Here is a 22,695-nt window from a genome sequence, read left to right as displayed (position 1 = left end):
CATAAAAATGATGGTTTTTATAAAAAGAGAACTTTATGGAGATTTTGTGACTGAATTCGATTTGGATAGCGAATCTTATCACTATTTCAAAATTTCAGCCAGTTTGGTTGCATAGAACCTGAGAAAACTGCTTCTAAAGTTCGTACCCAAGTCTCAAATTAGCCTCCATAAAAAAGATGGTTTTTCTAAAAATACAACTTTATGGAGATTTTGTGACTGAGTTCAATTTGGATATCGATTCTTATCACTATTCCAATATTTCAGCCAGTTTGGTCCCATAGAACCTAAGAAAACTGCTTCTAAATTTCGAACCCAAGTCTGAAATTAGCGTCCATAAAAATCATAATTTTTCTAAAAATACAACTTTATGGAGATTTGTAACTGATTTCGATTTGTACCATGCTTCTTATCACTTTTCCTTAATTTCAGCCAATTTAGTCCCATACAACCTGAGAAAACTGCTTACAAAGTTCGAACCCAAGGCTGAAATAAGGCTCCATAAAAAAGATGGTTTTTCTAAAAAGACAACTTTATGAGAATTTTTTGACTGAGTTCGATTTGGATAACGATTCTTATCACTATTCCAATATTTCAGCCCGTTTGGTCCCTTAAAACCTGAGAAAACTGCTTGCAAAGTTCGAACCCAAGTCTGAAATTTGCGTCACTAAAAATCATAATTTTTCTAAAAATACATTTTTATGGAGATTTTATGACTGATTTCGATTTGTACCATGCTTCTAATAACTTTTCCTAAATTTCAGCCAATTTGGTCCATAGAACCTGACAAAACTGCTTCAAAAGTTCGAACCCAAGTCTGAAATTAGCGTCCATCAAAATAATAATTTTTCTTAAAATAAAATTTTATGGAGATTTTGTGACTGAATTCAATTTGGTTAGCGATTCTTATGACTATTTCGAAATTTCAGCCAGTTTGGTCGCATAGAACCTGAGAAAACTGCTTTTAAAGTTCGAACCCAAGTCTGAAATTAGCGTCCATAAAAATCATAATTTTTCTAAAAATACAATTTTATGGAGATTTTGTGACTGATTTCGATTTGTACCATGCTTCTTATCACTTTTCCTAAATTTCAGCCAATTTGGTCCCATAGAACCTGAGAAAACTGCTTCCAAAGTTCGAACCTAAGTCTGAAATTAGCGTCCAAAAAAATTAAAAATTTTCTAAAAATACAACTTTATGGAGATTTTGTGACTGAATTCAATTTGGTTAGCGATTCTTATCAATATTAGAAAATTTCAGCCAGTTTGGTCCCATAGAACCTGAAAAAACTGCTTCCCAAATTTGAACCCAAGGCTGAAATTAGGCTCCATAAAAAAGATGGTTTTTCTTAAAATAAAACTTTATGAAGATTTTGTGACTGAGTTCGATTTGGTTAACGATTCTTATCACTATTCCAATATTTCAGCCCGTTTGGTCCCATAAAACCTGAGAAAACTGCTTTCAAAGTTCGAACCCAAGTCTGAAATTTGCGTCCATAAAAATCATAATTTTTCTAAAAATACAACTTTATGGAGATTTGTAACTGATTTCGATTTGTCCCATGCTTCTTATCACTTTTCTTTAATTTCAGCCAATTTAGTCCCATACGACCTGGGAAAACTGCTTCCAAAGTCGGATCCCAAGGCTGGAAAAGCTCCATAAAAATGATGGTTTTTCTAAAAAGAGAACTTTATGGAGATTTTGTGACTGAATTCGATTTGGATAGCGATTCTTATCACTATTTCAAAATTTCAGCCAGTTTGGTTGCATAGAACCTGAGAAAACTGCTTCTAAAGTTCGTACCAGAGTCTCAAATTAGCCTCCATAAAAAAGATGGTTTTTCTAAAAGTACAACTTTATGGAGATTTTGTGACTGAGTTCGATTTGGATAACGATTCTTATCTTTATTCCAATATTTCAGCCAGTTTGGTCCCATAGAACCTGAAAAAACTGCTTCTAAAGTTCGAACCCATGTCTGAAATTAGCGTCCATAAAAATCATGATTTTCCTAAAAATACAACTTTATGGAGATTTTGTAACTGAGTTCGATTTGGATATCGATTCTTATCACTATTCAAAAATTTCAGCCATTTTGGTCGCATAGAACCTGAGAAAACTGCTTCTAAAGTTCGAACCCAAGTCTCCAATTAGCCTCCATAAAAAAGATGGTTTTTCTAAAAATACAACTTTATGGAGATTTTGTGACTGAGTTCGATTTGGATAACGATTCTTATCACTATTCCAATATTTCAGCCAGTTTGGTCCCATAGAACCTGAAAAAACTGCTTCTAAAGTTCGAACCCAAGTCTGAAATTAGCGTCCATAAAAATCATGATTTTTCTAAAAATACAACTTTATGGAGATTTTGTAACTGAGTTCGATTTAACTTTATGACTCATTTCGATTTGTACCATGCTTCTAAATCACTTTTCCTAAATTTCAGCCAATTTGGTCCCATAGAACTTGAGAAAACTGCTTCCAAAGTTCGAGAACCCAAGTCTGAAATTAGCGTCCATAAAAAAGAAGGTTTTTCTAAAAATACAACTTTATGGAGATTTTTTGACTGAGTTCGATTTGGATAACGATTCTTATCACTATTCCAATATTTCAGCCCGTTTGGTCCCTTAAAACCTGATAAAACTGCTTCCAAAGTTCGAACCCAAGGCTGGAATTAGGCTCCATAAAAAAGATGGTTTTTCTAAAAAGACAAGTTTATGGAGATTTTGTGACTGAATTCGATTTGGATAGCGATTCTTATCACTATTTCAAAATTTCAGCCAGTTTGGTTGCATTGAACCTGAGAAAACTGCTTCTAAAGTTCGAACCCAAGTCTCAAATTAGCCTCCATAAAAAGAAGGTTTTTCTAAAAATACAACTTTATGGAGATTTTGTGACTGAGTTCGATTTGGATAACGATTCTTATCACTATTCCAATATTTCAGCCAGTTTGGTCCCATAGAACCTGAGAAAACTGCTTCTAAAGTTCGAACCCAAGTATGAAATTAGCGTCCATAAAAATCATGATTTTTCTAAAAATACAACTTTATGGAGATTTTGTAACTGAGTTCGATTTGGATATCGATTCTTATTACTATTCAAAAATTTCAGCCATTTTGGTCGCATAGAACCAGAGAAAACTGCTTCTAAAGTTCGAACCCAAGTCTGAAATTAGCGTCAGTAAAAATCATGATTTTTCTAAAAATACAACTTTATGACTGATTTCGATTTGTACCATGCTTCTAATCACTTTTCCTAAATTTCAGCCAATTTGGTCCCATAGAACCTGAGAAAACTGCTTCCAAAGTTCGAGAACCCAAGTCTGAAATAAGCGTCCATAAAAATCATAATTTATTTAAAAATACAACATTATGGAGATTTTGTGACTGAATTTGATTTGGATAGCGATTCTTATCACTATTTTTCAAATTTCAGCCAGTTTGGTAGCATAGAACCTGAAAAAACTGCTTCTAAAGTTCGAACCCAAGTCTGAAATTAGCGTCAGTAAAAATCATGATTTTTCTAAAAATACAACTTTATGACTGATTTCGATTTGTACCATGCTTCTTATCACTTTTCCTAAATTTCAGCCAATTTGGTCCCATAGAACCTGAGAAAACTGCTTCCAAAGTTCGAACCCAAGTCTGAAATTAGCGTCCAAAACAATTAAAAATTTTCTAAAAATACCTTTTTATGGAGATTTTGTGACTGAATTCGATTTGGATAGCGATTCTTATCACTATTTCAAAATTTCAGCCAGTTTGGTTGCATAGAACCTGAGAAAACTGCTTCTAAAGTTCGTACCCAAGTCTCAAATTAGCCTCCATAAAAAAGATGTTTTTTCTAAAAATACAACTTTATGGAGATTTTGTGACTGAGTTCGATTTGGATAACGATTCTTATCTTTATTGCAATATTTCAGCCAGTTTGGTCCCATAGAACCTGAAAAAACTGCTTCTAAAGTTCGAACCCAAGTCTGAAATTAGCGTCCATAAAAATCATGATTTTTCTAAAAATACAACTTTATGGAGATTTTGTGACTGAGTTCAATTTGGATATCGATTCTTATCACTATTCCAATATTTCAGCCAGTTTGGTCCCATAGAACCTAAGAAAACTGCTTCTAAAGTTCGAACCCAAGTCTGAAATTAGCGTCCATAAAAATCATAATTTTTCTAAAAATACAACTTTATGGAGATTTGTAACTGATTTCGATTTGTACCATGCTTCTTATCACTTTTCCTTAATTTCAGCCAATTTAGTCCCATACAACCTGAGAAAACTGCTTACAAAGTTGGAACCCAAGGCTGGAATTAGGCTCCATAAAAAAGATGGTTTTTCTAAAAAGACAACTTTATGAAGATTTTGTGACTGAGTTCGATTTGGATAACGATTCTTATCACTATTCCAATATTTCAGCCCGTTTGGTCCCTTAAAACCTGAGAAAACTGCTTGCAAAGTTCGAACCCAAGTCTGAAATTTGGGTCACTAAAAATCATAATTTTTCTAAAAATACAACTTTATGGAGATTTTGTGAATGATTTCGATTTGTACCATGCTTCTTATCCTTTTTCCTAAATTTCAGCCTATTTGGTCCATAGAACCTGACAAAACTGCTTCAAAAGTTCGAACCCAAGTTTGAAATTAGCGTCCATCAAAATAATAATTTTTCTTAAAATAAAATTTTATGGAGATTTTGTGACTGAATTCAATTTGGTTAGCGATTCTTATGACTATTTCGAAATTTCAGCCAGTTTGGTCGCAAAGAACCTGAGAAAACTGCTTCTAAATTTCGAACCCAAGTCTGAAATTAGCGTCCATAAAAATCATAATTTTTCTAAAAATACAACTTTATGGAGATTTGTAACTGATTTCGATTTGTACCATGCTTCTTATCACTTTTCCTTAATTTCTGCCAATTTAGTCCCATACAACCTGAGAAAACTGCTTACAAAGTTCGAACCCAAGGCTGAAATAAGGCTCCATAAAAAAGATGGTTTTTCTAAAAAGACAACTTTATGAGAATTTTTGACTGAGTTCGATTTGGATAACGATTCTTATCACTATTCCAATATTTCAGCCCGTTTGGTCCCTTAAAACCTGAGAAAACTGCTTGCAAAGTTCGAACCCAAGTCTGAAATTTGCGTCACTAAAAATCATAATTTTTCTAAAAATACATTTTTATGGAGATTTTATGACTGATTTCAATTTGTACCATGCTTCTAATAACTTTTCCTAAATTTCAGCCAATTTGGTCCATAGAACCTGACAAAACTGCTTCAAAAGTTCGAACCCAAGTCTGAAATTAGCGTCCATCAAAATAATAATTTTTCTTAAAATAAAATTTTATGGAGATTTTGTGACTGAATTCAATTTGGTTAGCGATTCTTATGACTATTTCGAAATTTCAGCCAGTTTGGTCGCATAGAACCTGAGAAAACTGCTTTTAAAGTTCGAACCCAAGTCTGAAATTAGCGTCCATAAAAATCATAATTTTTCTAAAAATACGACTTTATGGAGATTTTGTGACTGAGTTCGATTTTGATTGCGATTCTTATCACTATTACAAAATTTCAGCCAGTTTGGTCCCATAGAACCTGAGAAAACTGCTTCCAAATTTCGAACCCAAGTCTGATATAAGCGTCCATAAAAATAATAATTTTTCTAAAAATACAATTTTATGGAGATTTTGTGACTGATTTCGATTTGTACCATGCTTCTTATCACTTTTCCTAAATTTCAGCCAATTTGGTCCCATAGAACCTGAGAAAACTGCTTCCAAAGTTCGAACCCAAGTCTGAAATTAGCGTCCAAAAAAATTAAAAATTTTCTAAAAATACATATTTATGGAGATTTTGTGACTGAATTCAATTTGGTTAGCGATTCTTATCAATATTAGAAAATTTCAGCCAGTTTGGTCCCATAGAACCTGAGAAAACTGCTTCCCAAATTTGAACCCAAGGCTGAAATTAGGCTCCATAAAAAAGATGGTTTTTCTTAAAATAAAACTTTATGAAGATTTTGTGACTGAGTTCGATTTGGTTAACGATTCTTATCACTATTCCAATATTTCAGCCCGTTTGGTCCCATAAAACCTGAGAAAACTGCTTTCAAAGTTCGAACCCAAGTCTGAAATTTGCGTCCATAAAAATCATAATTTTTCTAAAAATACAACTTTATGGAGATTTGTAACTGATTTCGATTTGTCCCATGCTTCTTATCACTTTTCCTTAATTTCAGCCAATTTAGTCCCATACAACCTGAGAAAACTGCTTACAAAGTTCGAACCCAAGGCTGAAATAAGGCTCCATAAAAAAGATGGTTATTCTAAAAAGACATTTTTATGAAGATTTTTTGACTGAGTTCGATTTGGATAACGATTCTTATCACTATTCCAATATTTCAGCCCGTTTGGTCCCTTAAAACCTGATAAAACTGCTTCCAAAGTTCGAACCCAAGGCTGGAATTAGGCTCCATAAAAAATATGGTTTTTCTAAAAAGACAAGTTTATGGAGATTTTGTGACTGAATTCGATTTGGATAGCGATTCTTATCACTATTTCAAAATTTCAGCCAGTTTGGTTGCATTGAACCTGAGAAAACTGCTTCTAAAGTTCGAACCCAAGTCTCAAATTAGCCTCCATAAAAAAGATGGTTTTTCTAAAAATACAACTTTATGGAGATTTTGTGACTGAGTTCGATTTGGATAACGATTCTTATCACTATTCCAATATTTCAGCCAGTTTGGTCCCATAGAACCTGAGAAAACTGCTTCTAAAGTTCGAACCCAAGTCTGAAATTAGCGTCCATAAAAATCATGATTTTTCTAAAAATACAACTTTATGGAGATTTTGTAACTGAGTTCGATTTGGATATCGATTCTTATCACTATTCAAAAATTTCAGCCATTTTGGTCGCATAGAACCAGAGAAAACTGCTTCTAAAGTTCGAACCCAAGTCTGAAATTAGCGTCAGTAAAAATCATAATTTATTTAAAAATACAACATTATGGAGATTTTGTGACTGAATTTGATTTGGATAGCGATTCTTATCACTATTTCAAAATTTCAGCCAGTTTGGTCGCATAGAACCTGAAAAAACTGCTTCTAAAGTTCGAACCCAAGTCTGAAATTAGCGTCAGTAAAAATCATGATTTTTCTAAAAATACAACTTTATGACTGATTTCGATTTGTACCATGCTTCTTATCACTTTTCCTAAATTTCAGCCAATTTGGTCCCATAGAACCTGAGAAAACTGCTTCCAAAGTTCGAACCCAAGTCTGAAATTAGCGTCCAAAAAAATTAAAAATTTTCTAAAAATACCTTTTTATGGAGATTTTGTGACTGAATTCAATTTGGTTAGCGATTCTTATCAATATTAGAAAATTTCAGCCAGTTTGGTCCCATAGAACCTGAGAAAACTGCTTCCCAAGTTCGAACCCAAGGCTGAAATTAGGCTCCATAAAAAAGATGGTTTTTCTTAAAATACAACTTTATGAAGATTTTTAGACTGAGTTCGATTTAGATAACGATTCTTATCACTATTCCAATATTTCAGCCCGTTTGGTCCCTTAAAACCTGAAAAAACTGCTTCCAAAGTTCGAACCCAAGGCTGAAATTAGGCTCAATAAAAAAGATGGTTTTTTTAAAATACAACTTAATGGAGATTTTGTGACTGAGTTCGATTTGGATAACGATTCTTATCACTATTCCAATATTTCAGCCCGTTTGGTCCCATAAAACCTGAGAAAACTGCTTGCAAAGTTCGAACCCAAGTCTGAAATTTGCGTCACTAAACATCATAATTTTTCTAAAAATACAACTTTATGGAGATTTTGTGAATGATTTCGATTTGTACCATGCTTCTTATCACTTTTCCTAAATTTCAGCCAATTTGGTACATAGAACCTGAGAAAACTGCTTCAAAAGTTCGAACCCAAGTCTGAAATTAGCGTCCATAAAAATAATAATTTTTCTAAAAATACAATTTTATGGAGATTTTGTGACTGAATTCAATTTGGTTAGCGATTCTTATGACTATTTCGAAATTTCAGCCAGTTTGGTCGCATAGAACCTGAGAAAACTGCTTCTTAAGTTCGAACCCAAGTCTGAAATTAGCGTCAGTAAAAATCATGATTTTTCTTAAAATACAACTTTATGACTGATTTTGATTTGTACCATGCTTCTAATCACTTTTCCCAAATTTCAGCCAATTTAGTCCCATACAACCTGAGAAAATTGCTTACAAAATGCGAACCCAAGGCTGAAATTAGGCTCCATAAAAAAGATGGTTTTTCTAAAAAGACAACTTTATGAAGATTTTGTGACTGAGTTCGATTTGGATAAAGATTCTTATCACTATTCCAATATTTCAGCCCGTTTGGTTCCATAGAACCTGAGAAAATGGCTTCTAAAGTTTGAACCCAAGTCTGAAATTTGCGTCCATAAAAATCATAATTTTTCTACAACTTTATGGAGATTTTGTGTCTGAGTTCGATTTGGATAGCGATTCTTATCACTATTACAAAATTTCAGCCAGTTTGGTCCCATAGAACCTGAGAAAACTGCTTCCAAATTTCGAACCCAAGTCTGAAATAAGCGTCCATAAGAATAATAATTTTTCTAAAAAGACAACTTTATGGAGATTTTGTGACTGAATTCGATTTGGATAGCGATTCTTATCACTATTTTAAAATTTCAGCCAGTTTGGTTGCATAGAACCTGAGAAAACTGCTTCTAAAGTTCGAACCCAAGTCTCCAATTAGCCTCCATAAAAAAGATGGTTTTTCTAAAAATACAACTTTATGGAGATTTTGTGACTGAGTTCGATTAGGATAACGATTCTTATCACTATTCCAATATTTCAGCCAGTTTGGTCCCATAGAACCTGAGAAAACTGCTTCCCAAGTTCGAACCCAAGGCTGAAATTAGGCTCCATAAAAAAGATGGTTTTTCTTAAAATACAACTTTATGAAGATTTTTTGACTGAGTTCGATTTGGATAACGATTCTTATCACTATTCCAATATTTCAGCCCGTTTGGTCCCTTAAAACCTGAAAAAACTGCTTCCAAAGTTCGAACCCAAGGCTGAAATTAGGCTCAATAAAAAAGATGGTTTTTCTTAAAATACAACTTAATGGAGATTTTGTTACTGAGTTCGATTTGGATAACGATTCTTATCACTACTCCAATATTTCAGCCAGTTTGGTCCCATAGAACCTGAGAAAACTGCTTCTTAAGTTCGAACCCAGGTCTGAAATTATCGTCCATAAAAATCATGATTTTTCTAAAAATACAACTTTATGGAGATTTCGATTTGTACCATGCTTCTAATCACTTTTCCTAAATTTCAGCCAATTTGGTCCCATAGAACCTGAGAAAACTGCTTCCAAAGTTCGAGAACCCAAGTCTGAAATTAGCGTCCATAAAAATCATAATTTATTTAAAAAATACAACATTATGGAGATTTTGTGACTGAATTTGATTTGGATAGCGATTCTTATCACTATTTCAAAATTTCAGCCAGTTTGGTCGCATAGAACCTGAAAAAACTGCTTCTAAAGTTCGAACCCAAGTCTGAAATTAGCGTCAGTAAAAATCATGATTTTTCTAAAAATACAACTTTATGACTGATTTCGATTTGTACCATGCTTCTTATCACTTTTCCTAAATTTCAGCCAATTTGGTCCCATAGAACCTGAGAAAACTGCTTCCAAAGTTCGAACCCAAGTCTGAAATTAGCGTCCAAAAAAATTAAAAATTTTCTAAAAATACCTTTTTATGGAGATTTTGTGACTGAATTCAATTTGGTTAGCGATTCTTATCAATATTAGAAAATTTCAGCCAGTTTGGTCCCATAGAACCTGAGAAAACTGCTTCCCAAGTTCGAACCCAAGGCTGAAATTAGGCTCCATAAAAAAGATGGTTTTTCTTAAAATACAACTTTATGAAGATTTTTAGACTGAGTTCGATTTAGATAACGATTCTTATCACTATTCCAATATTTCAGCCCGTTTGGTCCCTTAAAACCTGAAAAAACTGCTTCCAAAGTTCGAACCCAAGGCTGAAATTAGGCTCAATAAAAAAGATGGTTTTTTTAAAATACAACTTAATGGAGATTTTGTGACTGAGTTCGATTTGGATAACGATTCTTATCACTATTCCAATATTTCAGCCCGTTTGGTCCCATAAAACCTGAGAAAACTGCTTGCAAAGTTCGAACCCAAGTCTGAAATTTGCGTCACTAAACATAATAATTTTTCTAAAAATACAACTTTATGGAGATTTTGTGAATGATTTCGATTTGTACCATGCTTCTTATCACTTTTCCTAAATTTCAGCCAATTTGGTCCATAGAACCTGAGAAAACTGCTTCAAAAGTTCGAACCCAAGTCTGAAATTAGCGTCCATAAAAATAATAATTTTTCTAAAAATACAATTTTATGGAGATTTTGTGACTGAATTCAATTTGGTTAGCGATTCTTATGACTATTTCGAAATTTCAGCCAGTTTGGTCGCATAGAACCTGAGAAAACTGCTTCTTAAGTTCGAACCCAAGTCTGAAATTAGCGTCAGTAAAAATCATGATTTTTCTTAAAATACAACTTTATGACTGATTTTGATTTGTACCATGCTTCTAATCACTTTTCCCAAATTTCAGCTAATTTAGTCCCATACAACCTGAGAAAACTGCTTACAAAATGCGAACCCAAGGCTGAAATTAGGCTCCATAAAAAAGATGGTTTTTCTAAAAAGACAACTTTATGAAGATTTTGTGACTGAGTTCGATTTGGATAAAGATTCTTATCACTATTCCAATATTTCAGCCCGTTTGGTTCCATAGAACCTGAGAAAATGGCTTCTAAAGTTTGAACCCAAGTCTGAAATTTGCGTCCATAAAAATCATAATTTTTCTACAACTTTATGGAGATTTTGTGACTGAGTTCGATTTGGATAGCGATTCTTATCACTATTACAAAATTTCAGCCAGTTTGGTCCCATAGAACCTGAGAAAACTGCTTCCAAATTTCGAACCCAAGTCTGAAATAAGCGTCCATAAGAATAATAATTTTTCTAAAAAGACAACTTTATGGAGATTTTGTGACTGAATTCGATTTGGATAGCGATTCTTATCACTATTTTAAAATTTCAGCCAGTTTGGTTGCATAGAACCTGAGAAAACTGCTTCTAAAGTTCGAACCCAAGTCTCCAATTAGCCTCCATAAAAAAGATGGTTTTTCTAAAAATATAACTTTATGGAGATTTTGTGACTGAGTTCGATTAGGATAACGATTCTTATCACTATTCCAATATTTCAGCCAGTTTGGTCCCATAGAACCTGAGAAAACTGCTTCTAAAGTTCGAACCCAAATCTGAAATTAGCGTCCACAAAAATCATGATTTTTCGAAAAATACAACTTTATGGAGATTTTGTAACTGAGTTCGATTTGGATATCGATTCTTATCACTATTCAAAAATTTCAGCCATTTTGGTCGCATAGAACCTGAGAAAACTGCTTCTAAAGTTCGAACCCAAGTCTGAAATTAGCGTCAGTAAAAATCATGATTTTTCTAAAAATACAATTTTATGGAGATTTTGTGACTGATTTCGATTTGTACCATGCTTCTTATCACTTTTCCAAAATTTCAGCCAATTTCGTCCCATAGAATCTGAGAAAACTGCTTCCAAAGTTCGAACCCAAGTCTGAAATTAGCGTCCAAAAAAATTAAAATTTTTCTAAGAATACAACTTTATGGAGATTTTGTGACTGAATTCAATTTGGTTAGCGATTCTTATGACTTTTTCGAAATTTCAGCCAGTTTGGTCGCATAGAACCTGAGAAAACTGCTTCTAAAGTTCGAACCCAAGTCTGAAATTAGCGTCAGTAAAAATCATAATTTTTCTAAAAATACAACTTAATGGAGATTTGTAACTGATTTCGATTTGTACCATGCTTCTTATCACTTTTCCTTAATTTCAGCCAATTTAGTCCCATACAACCTCAGGAAACTGCTTACAAAGTTCGAACCCAAGGCTGAAATAAGGCTCCATAAAAAGATGGTTTTTCTAAAAAGACAACTTTATGAAGATTTTTTGACTGAGTTCGATTTGGATAACGATTCTTATCACTATTCCAATATTTCAGCCCGTTTGGTTCCTTAAAACCTGAAAAAACTGCTTCCAAAGTTCGAACCCAAGGCTGAAATTAGGCTCAATAAAAAAGATGGTTTTTCTAAAAATACAACTTAATGGAGATTTTGTGACTGAGTTCGATTTGGATAACGATTCTTATCACTATTCCAATATTTCAGCCCGTTTGGTCCCATAAAACCTGAGAAAACTGCTTGCAAAGTTCGAACCCAAGTCTGAAATTTGCGTCACTAAAAATCCTAATTTTTCTAAAAATACAACTTTATGGAGATTTTGTGAATGATTTCGATTTGTACCATGCTTCTTATCACTTTTCCTAAATTTCAGCCAATTTGGTCCATAGAACCTGAGAAAACTGCTTCAAAAGTTCGAACCCAAGTCTGAAATTAGCGTCCATCAAAATAATAATTTTTCTTAAAATAAAATTTTATGGAGATTTTGTGACTGAATTCAATTTGGTTAGCGATTCTTATGACTATTTCGAAATTTCAGCCAGTTTGGTCACATAGAACCTGGGAAAACTGCTTCTAAAGTTCGAACCCAAGTCTGAAATTAGCGTCAGTAAAAATCATAATTTTTCTAAAAATACAACTTTATGGAGATTTGTAACTGATTTCGATTTGTGCCATGCTTCTTATCACTTTTCCTTAATTTCAGCCAATTTAGTCCCATACAACCTGAGAAAACTGCTTACAAAGTTCGAACCCAAGGCTGAAATAAGGCTCCATAAAAAAGATGGTTTTTCTAAAAAGACAACTTTATGAAGATTTTTTGACTGAGTTCGATTTGGATAACGATTCTTATCACTATTCCAATATTTCAGCCCGTTTGGTCCCTTAAAACCTGAGAAAACTGCTTGCAAAGTTCGAACCCAAGTCTGAAATTTGCGTCACTAAAAATCATAATTTTTCTAAAAATACTTTTTTATGGAGATTTTATGACTGATTTCGATTTGTACCATGCTTCTTATAACTTTTCCTAAATTTCAGCCAATTTGGTCCCTTAGAACCTGAGAAAACTGCTTTTAGAGTTCGAGAACCCAAGTCTGAAATAAGCGCCCATATAAATCATAATTTTTTAAAAAATTCACTTTTATGGAGATTTTGTGACTGAATTCGATTTGGATAGCGATTCTTATCACTATTTCAAAATTTCAGCCAGTTTGGTCGCATAGAACCTGAGAAAACTGCTTCTAAAGTTCGAACCCAAGTCTCAAATTAGCCTCCATAAAAAAGATGGTTTTTCTAAAAATACAACTTTATGGAGATTTTGTGACAGAGTTCGATTTGGATAACGATTCTTATCACTATTCGTATATTTCAGCCAGTTTGGTCCCATAGAACCTGAGAAAACTGTTTCTAAAGTTCGAACCCAAGTCTGAAATTAGCGTCCATAAAAATCATGATTTTTCTAAAAATACAACTTTATGGAGATTTTGTGACTGAGTTCAATTTGGATATCGATTCTTATCACTATTCCAATATTTCAGCCAGTTTGGTCCCATAGAAACTGAGAAAACTGCTTCTAAAGTTCGAACCCAAGTCTGAAATTAGCGTCCATAAAAATCATAATTTTTCTAAAAATACAACTTTATGGAGATTTTGTGAATGATTTCGATTTGTACCATGCTTCTTATCACTTTTCCTAAATTTCAGCCAATTTGGTCCATAGAACCTGAGAAAACTGCTTCAAAAGTTCGAACCCAAGTCTGAAATTTGCGTCACTAAAAATCATAATTTTTCTAAAAATACTTTTTTATGGAGATTTTATGACTGATTTCGATTTGTACCATGCTTCTTATAACTTTTCCAATATTTCAGCCCGTTTGGTTCCATAGAACCTGAGAAAATGGCTTCTAAAGTTTGAACCCAAGTCTGAAATTTGCGTCCATAAAAATCATAATTTTTCTACAACTTTATGGAGATTTTATGACTGAGTTCGATTTGGATAGCGATTCTTATCACTATTACAAAATTTCAGCCAGTTTGGTTGCATAGAACCTGAGAAAACTGCTTCTAAAGTTCGAACCCAAGTCTCCAATTAGCCTCCATAAAAAAGATGGTTTTTCTAAAAATACAACTTTATGGAGATTTTGTGACTGAGTTCGATTAGGATAACGATTCTTATCACTATTCCAATATTTCAGCCAGTTTGGTCCCATAGAACCTGAGAAAACTGCTTCTAAAGTTCGAACCCAAATCTGAAATTAGCGTCCATAAAAATCATGATTTTTCGAAAAATACAACTTTATGGAGATTTTGTAACTGAGTTCGATTTGGATATCGATTCTTATCACTATTCAAAAATTTCAGCCATTTTGGTCGCATAGAACCTGAGAAAACTGCTTCTAAAGTTCGAACCCAAGTCTGAAATTAGCGTCAGTAAAAATCATGATTTTTCTAAAAATACAATTTAATGGAGATTTTGTGACTGATTTCGATTTGTACCATCCTTCTTATCACTTTTCCTAAATTTCAGCCAATTTCGTCCCATAGAATCTGAGAAAACTGCCTCCAAACTTCGAACCCAAGTCTGAAATTAGCGTCCAAAAAAATTAAAATTTTTCTAAGAATACAACTTTATGGAGATTTTGTGACTGAATTCAATTTGGTTAGCGATTCTTATGACTTTTTCGAAATTTCAGCCAGTTTGGTCGCATAGAACCTGAGAAAACTGCTTCTAAAGTTCGAACCCAAGTCTGAAATTAGCGTCAGTAAAAATCATAATTTTTCTAAAAATACAACTTAATGGAGATTTGTAACTGATTTCGATTTGTACCATGCTTCTTATCACTTTTCCTTAATTTCAGCCAATTTAGTCCCATACAACCTGAGGAAACTGCTTACAAAGTTCGAACCCAAGGCTGAAATAAGGCTCCATAAAAAGATGGTTTTTCTAAAAAGACAACTTTATGAAGATTTTTTGAATGAGTTCGATTTGGATAACGATTCTTATCACTATTCCAATATTTCAGCCCGTTTGGTTCCTTTAAACCAGAAAAAACTGCTTCCAAAGTTCGAACCCAAGGCTGAAATTAGGCTCAATAAAAAAGATGGTTTTTCTAAAAATACAACTTAATGGAGATTTTGTGACTGAGTTCGATTTGGATAACGATTCTTATCACTATTCCAATATTTCAGCCCGTTTGGTCCCATAAAACCTGAGAAAACTGCTTGCAAAGTTCGAACCCAAGTCTGAAATTTGCGTCACTAAAAATCCTAATTTTTCTAAAAATACAACTTTATGGAGATTTTGTGAATGATTTCGATTTGTACCATGCTTCTTATCACTTTTCCTAAATTTCAGCCAATTTGGTCCATAGAACCTGAGAAAACTGCTTCAAAAGTTCGAACCCAAGTCTGAAATTAGCGTCCATCAAAATAATAATTTTTCTTAAAATAAAATTTTATGGAGATTTTGTGACTGAATTCAATTTGGTTAGCGATTCTTATGACTATTTCGAAATTTCAGCCAGTTTGGTCACATAGAACCTGGGAAAACTGCTTCTAAAGTTCGAACCCAAGTCTGAAATTAGCGTCAGTAAAAATCATAATTTTTCTAAAAATACAACTTTATGGAGATTTGTAACTGATTTCGATTTGTACCATGCTTCTTATCACTTTTCCTTAATTTCAGCCAATTTAGTCCCATACAACCTGAGAAAACTGCTTACAAAGTTCGAACCCAAGGCTGAAATAAGGCTCCATAAAAAAGATGGTTTTTCTAAAAAGACAACTTTATGAAGATTTTTTGACTGAGTTCGATTTGGATAACGATTCTTATCACTATTCCAATATTTCAGCCCGTTTGGTCCCTTAAAACCTGAGAAAACTGCTTGCAAAGTTCGAACCCAAGTCTGAAATTTGCGTCACTAAAAATCATAATTTTTCTAAAAATACTTTTTTATGGAGATTTTATGACTGATTTCGATTTGTACCATGCTTCTTATAACTTTTCCTAAATTTCAGCCAATTTGGTCCCTTAGAACCTGAGAAAACTGCTTTTAGAGTTCGAGAACCCAAGTCTGAAATAAGCGCCCATATAAATCATAATTTTTTAAAAAATTCACTTTTATGGAGATTTTGTGACTGAATTCGATTTGGATAGCGATTCTTATCACTATTTCAAAATTTCAGCCAGTTTGGTCGCATAGAACCTGAGAAAACTGCTTCTAAAGTTCGAACCCAAGTCTCAAATTAGCCTCCATAAAAAAGATGGTTTTTCTAAAAATACAACTTTATGGAGATTTTGTGACAGAGTTCGATTTGGATAACGATTCTTATCACTATTCGTATATTTCAGCCAGTTTGGTCCCATAGAACCTGAGAAAACTGTTTCTAAAGTTCGAACCCAAGTCTGAAATTAGCGTCCATAAAAATCATGATTTTTCTAAAAATACATCTTTATGGAGATTTTGTGACTGAGTTCAATTTGGATATCGATTCTTATCACTATTCCAATATTTCAGCCAGTTTGGTCCCATAGAAACTGAGAAAACTGCTTCTAAAGTTCGAACCCAAGTCTGAAATTAGCGTCCATAAAAATCATAATTTTTCTAAAAATACAACTTTATGGAGATTTTGTGAATGATTTCGATTTGTACCATGCTTCTTATCACTTTTCCTAAATTTCAGCCAATTTGGTCCATAGAACCTGAGAAAACTGCTTCAAAAGTTCGAACCCAAGTCTGAAATTTGCGTCACTAAAAATCATAATTTTTCTAAAAATACTTTTTTATGGAGATTTTATGACTGATTTCGATTTGTACCATGCTTCTTATAACTTTTCCAATATTTCAGCCCGTTTGGTTCCATAGAACCTGAGAAAATGGCTTCTAAAGTTTGAACCCAAGTCTGAAATTTGCGTCCATAAAAATCATAATTTTTCTACAACTTTATGGAGATTTTATGACTGAGTTCGATTTGGATAGCGATTCTTATCACTATTACAAAATTTCAGCCAGTTTGGTTGCATAGAACCTGAGAAAACTGCTTCTAAAGTTCGAACCCAAGTCTCCAATTAGCCTCCATAAAAAAGATGGTTTTTCTAAAAATACAACTTTATGGAGATTTTGTGACTGAGTTCGATTAGGATAACGATTCTTATCACTATTCCAATATTTCAGCCAGTTTGGTCCCATAGAACCTGAGAAAACTGCTTCTAAAGTTCGAACCCAAATCTGAAATTAGCGTCCATAAAAATCATGATTTTTCGAAAAATACAACTTTATGGAGATTTTGTAACTGAGTTCGATTTGGATATCGATTCTTATCACTATTCAAAAATTTCAGCCATTTTGGTCGCATAGAACCTGAGAAAACTGCTTCTAAAGTTCGAACCCAAGTCTGAAATTAGCGTCAGTAAAAATCATGATTTTTCTAAAAATACAATTTAATGGAGATTTTGTGACTGATTTCGATTTGTACCATCCTTCTTATCACTTTTCCTAAATTTCAGCCAATTTCGTCCCATAGAATCTGAGAAAACTGCCTCCAAAGTTCGAACCCAAGTCTGAAATTAGCGTCCAAAAAAATTAAAATTTTTCTAAGAATACAACTTTATGGAGATTTTGTGACTGAATTCAATTTGGTTAGCGATTCTTATGACTTTTTCGAAATTTCAGCCAGTTTGGTCGCATAGAACCTGAGAAAACTGCTTCTAAAGTTCGAACCCAAGTCTGAAATTAGCGTCAGTAAAAATCATAATTTTTCTAAAAATACAACTTAATGGAGATTTGTAACTGATTTCGATTTGTACCATGCTTCTTATCACTTTTCCTTAATTTCAGCCAATTTAGTCCCATACAACCTGAGGAAACTGCTTACAAAGTTCGAACCCAAGGCTGAAATAAGGCTCCATAAAAAGATGGTTTTTCTAAAAAGACAACTTTATGAAGATTTTTTGAATGAGTTCGATTTGGATAACGATTCTTATCACTATTCCAATATTTCAGCCCGTTTGGTTCCTTTAAACCAGAAAAAACTGCTTCCAAAGTTCGAACCCAAGGCTGAAATTAGGCTCAATAAAAAAGATGGTTTTTCTAAAAATACAACTTAATGGAGATTTTGTGACTGAGTTCGATTTGGATAACGATTCTTATCACTATTCCAATATTTCAGCCCGTTTGGTCCCATAAAACCTGAGAAAACTGCTTGCAAAGTTCGAACCCAAGTCTGAAATTTGCGTCACTAAAAATCCTAATTTTTCTAAAAATACAACTTTATGGAGATTTTGTGAATGATTTCGATTTGTACCATGCTTCTTATCACTTTTCCTAAATTTCAGCCAATTTGGTCCATAGAACCTGAGAAAACTGCTTCAAAAGTTCGAACCCAAGTCTGAAATTAGCGTCCATCAAAATAATAATTTTTCTTAAAATAAAATTTTATGGAGATTTTGTGACTGAATTCAATTTGGTTAGCGATTCTTATGACTATTTCGAAATTTCAGCCAGTTTGGTCACATAGAACCTGGGAAAACTGCTTCTAAAGTTCGAACCCAAGTCTGAAATTAGCGTCAGTAAAAATCATAATTTTTCTAAAAATACAACTTTATGGAGATTTGTAACTGATTTCGATTTGTACCATGCTTCTTATCACTTTTCCTTAATTTCAGCCAATTTAGTCCCATACAACCTGAGAAAACTGCTTACAAAGTTCGAACCCAAGGCTGAAATAAGGCTCCATAAAAAAGATGGTTTTTCTAAAAAGACAACTTTATGAAGATTTTTTGACTGAGTTCGATTTGGATAACGATTCTTATCACTATTCCAATATTTCAGCCCGTTTGGTCCCTTAAAACCTGAGAAAACTGCTTGCAAAGTTCGAACCCAAGTCTGAAATTTGCGTCACTAAAAATCATAATTTTTCTAAAAATACTTTTTTATGGAGATTTTATGACTGATTTCGATTTGTACCATGCTTCTTATAACTTTTCCTAAATTTCAGCCAATTTGGTCCCTTAGAACCTGAGAAAACTGCTTTTAGAGTTCGAGAACCCAAGTCTGAAATAAGCGCCCATATAAATCATAATTTTTTAAAAAATTCACTTTTATGGAGATTTTGTGACTGAATTCGATTTGGATAGCGATTCTTATCACTATTTCAAAATTTCAGCCAGTTTGGTCGCATAGAACCTGAGAAAACTGCTTCTAAAGTTCGAACCCAAGTCTCAAATTAGCCTCCATAAAAAAGATGGTTTTTCTAAAAATACAACTTTATGGAGATTTTGTGACAGAGTTCGATTTGGATAACGATTCTTATCACTATTCGTATATTTCAGCCAGTTTGGTCCCATAGAACCTGAGAAAACTGTTTCTAAAGTTCGAACCCAAGTCTGAAATTAGCGTCCATAAAAATCATGATTTTTCTAAAAATACAACTTTATGGAGATTTTGTGACTGAGTTCAATTTGGATATCGATTCTTATCACTATTCCAATATTTCAGCCAGTTTGGTCCCATAGAAACTGAGAAAACTGCTTCTAAAGTTCGAACCCAAGTCTGAAATTAGCGTCCATAAAAATCATAATTATTCTAAAAATACAACTTTATGGAGATTTGTAACTGATTTCGATTTGTACCATGCTTCTTATCACCTTTCCTTAATTTCAGCCAATTATGTCCCATACAACCTGAGAAAACTGCTTACGAAGTTGGAACCCAAGGCTGGAATTAGGCTCCATAAAAAAGATGGTTTTTCTAAAAAAAGAACTTTATGGAGATTTTGTGACTGAATTCGATTTGGATAGCGATTCTTATCACTATTTCAAAATTTCAGCCAGTTTGGTTGCATAGAACCTGAGAAAACTGCTTCTAAAGTTCGTACCCAAGTCTCAAATTAGCCTCCATAAAAAAGATGGTTTTTCTAAAAATACAACTTAATGGAGATTTTGTGACTGAGTTAGATTTGGATAACGATTCTCATCTTTATTCCAATATTTCAGCCAGTTTGGTCCCATAGAACCTGAAAAAACTGCTTCTAAAGTTCGAACCCATGTCTGAAATTAGCGTCCATAAAAATCATGATTTTCCTAAAAATACAACTTTATGGAGATTTTGTAACTGAGTTCGATTTGGATATCGATTCTTATCACTATTCAAAAATTTCAGCCATTTTGGTCGCATAGAACCTGAGAAAACTGCTTCTAAAGTTCGAACCCAAGTCTCCAATTAGCCTCCATAAAAAAGATGGTTTTTCTAAAAATACAACTTTATGGAGATTTTGTGACTGAGTTCAATTTGGATATCGATTCTTATCACTATTCCAATATTTCAGCCAGTTTGGTCCCATAGAAACTGAGAAAACTGCTTCTAAAGTTCGAACCCAAGTCTGAAATTAGCGTCCATAAAAATCATAATTTTTCTTAAAATACAACTTTATGGAGATTTGTAACTGATTTCGATTTGTACCATGCTTCTTATCACCTTTCCTTAATTTCAGCCAATTTAGTCCCATACAACCTGAGAAAACTGCTTACAAAGTTGGAACCCAAGGCTGGAATTAGGCTCCATAAAAAAGATGGTTTTTCTAAAAAAAGAACTTTATGGAGATTTTGTGACTGAATTCGATTTGGATAGCGATTCTTATCACTATTTCAAAATTTCAGCCAGTTTGGTTGCATAGAACCTGAGAAAACTGCTTCTAAAGTTCGTACCCAAGTCTCAAATTAGCCTCCATAAAAAAGATGGTTTTTCTAAAAATACAACTTAATGGAGATTTTGTGACTGAGTTAGATTTGGATAACGATTCTTATCTTTATTCCAATATTTCAGCCAGTTTGGTCCCATAGAACCTGAAAAAACTGCTTCTAAAGTTCGAACCCATGTCTGAAATTAGCGTCCATAAAAATCATGATTTTCCTAAAAATACAACTTTATGGAGATTTTATGACTGAGTTCGATTTGGATAGCGATTCTTATCACTATTACAAAATTTCAGCCAGTTTGGTTGCATAGAACCTGAGAAAACTGCTTCTAAAGTTCGAACCCAAGTCTCCAATTAGCCTCCATAAAAAAGATGGTTTTTCTAAAAATACAACTTTATGGAGATTTTGTGACTGAGTTCGATTAGGATAACGATTCTTATCACTATTCCAATATTTCAGCCAGTTTGGTCCCATAGAACCTGAGAAAACTGCTTCTAAAGTTCGAACCCAAATCTGAAATTAGCGTCCATAAAAATCATGATTTTCCTAAAAATACAACTTTATGGAGATTTTATGACTGAGTTCGATTTGGATAGCGATTCTTATCACTATTCCAATATTTCAGCCAGTTTGGTCCCATAGAACCTGAGAAAACTGCTTCTAAAGTTCGAACCCAAATCTGAAATTAGCGTCCATAAAAATCATGATTTTTCGAAAAATACAACTTTATGGAGATTTTGTAACTGAGTTCGATTTGGATATCGATTCTTATCACTATTCAAAAATTTCAGCCATTTTGGTCGCATAGAACCTGAGAAAACTGCTTCTAAAGTTCGAACCCAAGTCTGAAATTAGCGTCAGTAAAAATCATGATTTTTCTAAAAATACAATTTAATGGAGATTTTGTGACTGATTTCGATTTGTACCATCCTTCTTATCACTTTTCCTAAATATCAGCCAATTTCGTCCCATAGAATCTGAGAAAACTGCTTCCAAAGTTCGAACCCAAGTCTGAAATTAGCGTCCAAAAAAATTAAAATTTTTCTAAGAATACAACTTTATGGAGATTTTGTGACTGAATTCAATTTGGTTAGCGATTCTTATGACTTTTTCGAAATTTCAGCCAGTTTGGTCGCATAGAACCTGAGAAAACTGCTTCTAAAGTTCGAACCCAAGTCTGAAATTAGCGTCAGTAAAAATCATAATTTTTCTAAAAATACAACTTAATGGAGATTTGTAACTGATTTCGATTTGTACCATGCTTCTTATCACTTTTCCTTAATTTCAGCCAATTTAGTCCCATACAACCTGAGGAAACTGCTTACAAAGTTCGAACCCAAGGCTGAAATAAGGCTCCATAAAAAGATGGTTTTTCTAAAAAGACAACTTTATGAAGATTTTTTGAATGAGTTCGATTTGGATAACGATTCTTATCACTATTCCAATATTTCAGCCCGTTTGGTTCCTTAAAACCAGAAAAAACTGCTTCCAAAGTTCGAACCCAAGGCTGAAATTAGGCTCAATAAAAAAGATGGTTTTTCTAAAAATACAACTTAATGGAGATTTTGTGACTGAGTTCGATTTGGATAACGATTCTTATCACTATTCCAATATTTCAGCCCGTTTGGTCCCATAAAACCTGAGAAAACTGCTTGCAAAGTTCGAACCCAAGTCTGAAATTTGCGTCACTAAAAATCCTAATTTTTCTAAAAATACAACTTTATGGAGATTTTGTGAATGATTTCGATTTGTACCATGCTTCTTATCACTTTTCCTAAATTTCAGCCAATTTGGTCCATAGAACCTGAGAAAACTGCTTCAAAAGTTCGAACCCAAGTCTGAAATTAGCGTCCATCAAAATAATAATTTTTCTTAAAATAAAATTTTATGGAGATTTTGTGACT

The sequence above is a fragment of the Hesperophylax consimilis genome, chromosome 11, assembly GCF_061612785.1.
Source record: "Hesperophylax consimilis isolate HC1 chromosome 11, BYU_Hcon_1.0, whole genome shotgun sequence".
Lineage (NCBI taxonomy): Eukaryota > Metazoa > Arthropoda > Insecta > Trichoptera > Limnephilidae > Hesperophylax > Hesperophylax consimilis.
This window is presented reverse-complemented; position numbering follows the sequence as displayed.